The sequence below is a fragment of the Trichechus manatus genome, unplaced genomic scaffold (assembly GCF_000243295.1).
Source record: "Trichechus manatus latirostris isolate Lorelei unplaced genomic scaffold, TriManLat1.0 scaffold00094, whole genome shotgun sequence".
NCBI lineage: Eukaryota > Metazoa > Chordata > Mammalia > Sirenia > Trichechidae > Trichechus > Trichechus manatus.
Genome location: NW_004444030.1, coordinates 2,262,819 through 2,269,588, shown reverse-complemented (window position 1 = coordinate 2,269,588; position 6,770 = coordinate 2,262,819).

Below are 6,770 nucleotides of genomic sequence, written 5' to 3'. Positions count from 1 at the left end.
CATATATTTGTTCCGGAGCAGCAGAATTAATGTTGCAGCTCTGTGTCAGTCCAGCCCCTCACCCCAAATAATTATAACAACTGCTAATGTGCATTGGTTGGTTAAGGGGTACTGGTTGTTAAGTGGTAGAATTCTCACCTTCCATGCTGAAGACCTGGATTTGATTCTTCACCAATGCATCTCATGCACAGCTACCACCTGTTTCCAGACTAAGAAGGAATAGGAAGGCCTGGTGGTCTACTTTGAAAAATCAGCCAGTGAAAACCCTGTGGATCACAATGGTCCAATCTGGAACTGATCATGGGGATGCTGCAGGACTGGGCAGCATTTTGTTCCATTGTGCATGAGTTCTCCATGAGTTGGGGGCTGACTTGACAGCAGTTAACAATAACAACATTGGTTGGTTACTATATGCCAGTGCTGTGCCTGCCAAGTGCATTGTGAAGCTCTTAAACATGAATTTTATCTGTTCCTTACAATTCCATGAGCTGGGGAAGGTACAATCTATTTTTTACAGATTAGAATACCATAAAAGGATCAGAGGGATTAAGCAACATTTGACAGTTACCCAGTGACTAAATGATTCCTACTTGCATCCATCTGACTCCAAAGCCCATGATCTTGCTGCTACAATGTGGTAGCTCCAACAGTGTTTCTCATAGATGCATGGCTTCACTCGCTTCCTGAAGTTTCATAGATACTCCAGCTTTATTGATTCCCTTAGTTCATAAAATGTATTCCATATTCTCACAAACTAAACTTCAAAGAATTAAGTGAATGAACTGAAAAGGTAACAACTTTCAGCACTAAAAATTTTCTTTACTTAATTTATTAGTTACACTGCATAGCCTATTAGGTAAGATGGTTATTGTCTTGGTTATCTAGTACTGCTCTAACAGAAATACCACAAGTGGATGGCTTTAACAAAGAGAAGTTTATTTCCTCACAGTAAAGTAGGCTAGAAGTCCAAATTCAGGGTGTCAGCTCCAGGGGAAGGCTTTCTCTCTCTGTTGGCCTTCTCATCCACATTCCCCCAGACTAGGAGCTTCTCTGCACAGGGACCCACAGTCCAAAGGACATGCTCTGCTCTTGGCACTGCCTTCTTGGTGGTATGAGGTCCTCAACTCTCTGCTTGCTTCCCCTTCCTTTTGTCTCTTGTAAGATAAAAGTTAGTGCAGCCCACACCCCAGGGAAACTCCCTTTATATTCGATCAGGGATGTGACCTGGGTAATGGTGGTATTACAATCCCACCCTAATCCTCTTTAACATAAAATTACAACCACAAAATGAAGGACAATCATGCAATACCGGGAATCATGGCCTAACCAAGTTGACACATATTTTGGGGGGACACAAGTCAATCCATGACAGTTATCCTGACATAATTATGAAACAAGGCCATTACAATGCAGGTAACAGGTGCAGCTACATCTCTATCTAAGAGACCAAGTACCTCTTCAATACAACCCTTAGTCAATAAGCAGCAGGATGATTAGGCCTCCTTAAAATCCTGGTGTACAGTGTTTTGGATTATTACAGAAATGACCTGTACAATGTAGGCACTATCACATATAGCTATTATATATGCAAGAAGTAGAGGAAAAAAACAAAGGATGGAAATTAACATTTAATGAGAAATCACTGTATAATAAAGTTTCTTAGAATACTTTATAATTTAATCCTCAATATAATCCTGGGAAGTAAATATCATTTCTTCATTTATTCAAAATTATAGGCCCGTGCTTCTCAAACTCTAATGCGCATATGAATTTTCTGGGGATCTTGTTAAAGAACAATAATTAATTCAGAAGTGCTGTGGTGGGGCCTACAAGTCTGCTCCCAGGTGATCTGATATTGTGGACCACCATTGAATAGTAAGGTTTTTGGCCTTAATAAGGAGTTAATGTGACATTTCAAGTGTAATAGAAACCATGGAAGAGTTTTAAGTGGGCAGTATTCTGATTTACTTTTATAGAAAACTACCCTGCCAAAGAAAAACCCACTACATGTGAAGTTTTATAGAGGCTTTATTCATAACTGCAAATACTTGGCACAGCCAAGATGTCCTTCCATAGGTGAATGGATAAACAAACTGTGGTACATCTATACAGTGGAGTATTTTTCACTGAAAAAAAGAAATGAGCTATCAAGCTACAGAAAGACATAGAAGAAACTTAAATGCATACTGCTAAGTGAAAGAAGCCAGTATGAAAAAGATACACACTGTATGACTCCAACTATATGACATTCTGGAAAAGGCAAAACTATAGAGACAGTCTGTCAGTTTGTCATACTGTGGTGGCTTGTGTGTTCCTGTGATGCTGGAATCTATGCCACCCTTATTTCAAATACCAGCAGGGTCACCCATGATGGACAGACTTCAGTGGATCTTCTAGACTAAGACAGACTCGGAAGAAGGACCTGGCGGTCTAGTTCTTGAAAAAAATTGGCCAATGAAAACCTTAATAGCAGCAAAACATTGTCTGATATAGTCCAGAAGATGAGCCCTTCAGGTTGGCAAACACAGCAACGTTTGTGAGGATAACGCGGGACTGGGCGGTGTTTTCGTTCTGCTGTATATAAGGTCGCTACGAGTTGGAACAGACTCGATAGCTCTGAACAACAACAACAATAGAGACTGTAAAAAGATCAGTTGTTGCCAGGGGTTCTGGGAGAGAGAGGAAGGGATGAATAGTTAGGTACACAGGACATTTTTAGGGCAGTGAAACTAATCCGTATGATACTGCAATGGTGGATACATAACGTTATAAGTATGTCAAACTCTACAACACAAAAAGTGATTGCAAAGGTAAACTATGGACTTTAGTTAATAATGATGTATCAGTATTGGTTCACCAGTTGCAACAAATGTACTCTATCACTGCAAGATGCTAATAACAGGGAGAGGAATATATGGGGACTCTGCTTTCTGGGCAATTTTTCTGTAATCCTAAAACTCTCTGAAAAATGTCAGTTAAAACAAAACAGGTTACTCTGGATGATAGATTTTGCTAGGGCAAGAGTAACGCACAAGACTAGTTAGGGATTGATTGCAGAAGAAACTGATGCTCAGAGAAGTTCAGTAATTTGCCAAGATTTTCCTGTGGTATCAGAATGCATGCCCATACCTGTCTGACCCAAAGTCTAGGCTGCTATACCCCAGGTTATTGCCTTTCATGAGAAAGCATGTTTTGAAAGATGCACCCCCATGTGGTAGATGCACACTCATTTGGAAGATGCATACCCTTTAGGGCAAAAGTGAAGGGATCTATTTGGTTCTCCATGAGTGTTATTAAAGGTGATCTGCCAAATAGGCACCATTCCTTGGGTGCTAGGGAGGATTGTCTTCCTTCCATGATTGTTTGTGGTGAGTAGATCTTATGTATCAGACACACTAGAGGAAAGATCAGCTCCTTAACCTGGGGACTCCACTCCTTTTATTCAGAATTAGGCAGCCCACTCCTTTTATTCAGAATTATTCCTTGGTGGAGGTAGACCATCTTCTAACAACTCTCAAATGTGCCCTCCATAGCTGAGCTAAGGGGAGATCCATTTTATTGGCATTACCACACAGCAGGAATGAGCCCCAAACAGAATCCCAGGGAGCATTCACATCCACCTAACAGTGGCACTAGGTAGCAAAAGACGTTGCTCAAGTAACTTCTGAGAGGCAGGAACATTAGGACAAGAAAATATCAGCAGCTGCTTAATTGCATGTGCTGTCACTGGAAGCAAGTCCCACGGTTCTAGTGCAGAAGAACCTCCCAGATGTTTCATTTCATGAACAGCCTGGTATGTGGCTGACACGAGCTTGCTCAGGGACTACAAATCTAGCCACTTATTCCATGAATCCAAATTGCCATGCCTTTCACATGTGAAAGAATTTCATATCTTTTCTGGTAATGCCTACGCTGAGAAGCCTGGGTGGTGCTAGTGGTTTGCAATCGACTGCTGATGTAAAGTTTGGAGGTTAAAATCTACACAGTGGCTCTGAGGAAGAAAGGCGTGGCGAACAGCTTCCATAAAGATTACAGCCAAGAAAAGGCTGTGGAGCAGTTCTACTCTGTAAATTGGCAATCTGTTTAAGAAAGCCCTCCTGGTGATTCTGATGTGTCTGATTTGAGAACCACTGATCTTAACCCAGGAGCCCTGGTGGCAGACTGGTTAAGAGCCCAGACTGCTAACCAAAAGGTTGGCAGTTTGCATCCAATAGCTGCTCCTTGGAAACCCTGTGGGGCAGTTCTACTCTTTCCTTTAGGGTCACTATGAGTTGAAATCTACTAGGCAGCACAGGGTTTGGTTTGGATCTAACCCAGGGGTGTACAGACTTTGGCCTGAGAGCCAAATCTGGCCCTCAGCCTGTTGTTGTATAGCCCCGAGCTAAGAATGGTTTTTACATTTTTACGAGGTGGTAAAAAATGAAACAAAAATATGTGACAGAGAATATATGTGGCCAGCAAATTCTAAAATATTTACCATCTGGTCCTTTACAGAAAAAGTTTGCTGACCCCCGCTCTAAAAAACCCATTGTCATCAAGTCAGTTCTGACTCATAGTGACCCTATAGGACAGGGTAGAGCTATCCCATAGAGTTTCCAAGGAGCAGCTGGTGGATTTGAACTGCTGACCTTTTGATTAGCAGCCGATCTCTTAACCACTGAGCCCCCAGGGCTCCAATCCCTGCTCTAGACTATGATTTTCAAGAGACTAATGTAGGGTTCTCACTGCTCAGTTGATTCTGATTCATAGAAACCCTACAGGACAGAGCAGAACTGCCTCATAAAGTTTCCAAGGAACAGCTGGTGAATTCAAACTGCTGCCCAGGTAGCACAGTGGTTAAGAGCTTGGCTGCTAACCAAAAGGTCTGCAGTTTGAATCCACCAGTTGCTCCTGGAAACCCTATGGGGCAATTCTACTCTGTCCTATAGGGTCACTAAGTGTCGGAATTGACTAGACCACAACGGGTTTGGCTTTGGCTTTGGTGTTGACTAGACTTTCTCCTATTGTTTATTCCCCTACTAATTCAAAATCAGTAATTACTACTTCACCAAAATGCATCTCCCAGTTTCTTTCGTTCTATCCAAGTATTTTTTCCTCCCAATATGTTAGCAAAGTATCAGCACTCTGTTCTATACATTACTGCAGCTTTACATTGACATATGGAGCCCTGGTGACACAGTGGTTAATCGTTCAGCTACTAACCAAAAGATCAGCAGTTCAAATCCACCAGTTGCTCCTTGCAAACCCTATGGGACAGTTCTATTTTGTCCTATAGGGTTTTTTAGGGTCACTATGAGTCAGAATCGACTCAGAGGCAACGGGTTTTGGGTTTGGGTTTTTTTACATTGGCATATCTTCATAGGTTTCAGTTTGCAAAAAGTGTTCATGAAGATGTTCACTTCCTCTGTGGCACTTTCCTTGCTAACACTAAACTTCCCTTGTGGCTGGGAATGCTTTTTTATGTCTTATCCTTTGTATGGAGTCCCTTGGTGGTGTGTAGGGTTAAGTGCTCAATTACTAACCAAAAGGTTGGCATTTGAGTCCACACTGAGGCACCTCCAAAGAAAGGTCTGGCTATCTACTTCCAAAAAATCAGTCATTGAAAACCCTATGCAGCACAATTCTACTCTGACACGCATGGAGTCACCATGAGTTGGAATCAACTTGAGGGCAACTCATGATTTTTTGTTTGGTTATTGTTGCTTTTTTTTTTTTTTTTAAATTCTTTGTACATCTAAACTTCCAGAGTAGTTACTGCACTTAGGGAATGTATACACTTTTCTTATGTGAATATATATTTGTATAAAGATAAATAAGTATTCTTTTCATTGACTCTAAGCCACGTTTTTGGTACATTTTAACATTTCTGAAGTAAGGATGCATTTTAAAACCTACAGTGGTTACAGTTGTTGGCCGGACAACAATGGTGCCATAGTTTTCATTGCCTCCACAGATGAACTGGGTTAGAGCTATTTATATTTCTAGAATTATTAGCATAGTTGGTAGTACTCTTCTTTTTTCAGGCGTGGAATGGAATGCATACATTTCAAAGACAGGAGAACAACAACAACAAGAAGACAACCAAACCCAGATTTCCAGATTCCTCTTTGAAACAACAGATTATAGATAAAAGGTTAAACTGTTTTTGGCAGCAACCCTAACAAGACCAATTTCAGATAAGGAACTGACTGGTTCACTGGAAACCAACCAGTCCCCCATTCCCAATCTTTTAACAGATTTGCTTGACATTAATTAGTCTTTGATTCAAACAAACAAAACAAACAAGAGCTAACAATTGGCATTAGCACTTAAGCTGAAAACTTTTTTTTTTTTTTTTGACTCAGCTTTGGTGTTGCCTGGAAAGCTGATGGGATGGTTGGACCATGGCAGGCAGAGCAAACAGAAACTGTTCCCAGTACCAACACATCAGTTCCCTGAAAGTGATAAAATAAAATACGTTCCCAACCTAGGACAGACGCCAGTCTGCCAACATTTAGCTTTGGGGCACGGAGGCCTGGAAGGAAACTAAAGGTTCAAAAGGAGAAAGGAAAAAGCAACTCTCCCCACCACCTTCTTCCTTTCGAGGCCATTCTTGTGCCAGGCATTCTATTGCTTCAGCTGCCCTTGAGGGCCACTCCCCGTATATATTGGAGGAAGAGGGATAGGTGTCCAGACTTGATGCAAAGTTAATTCTTTCTACTGTTTTTCTGTTCTCTATTTCATTGATTTCTGCTCTGATCTTTACTATTTCCTTTCTTCCGGTGGTTGTG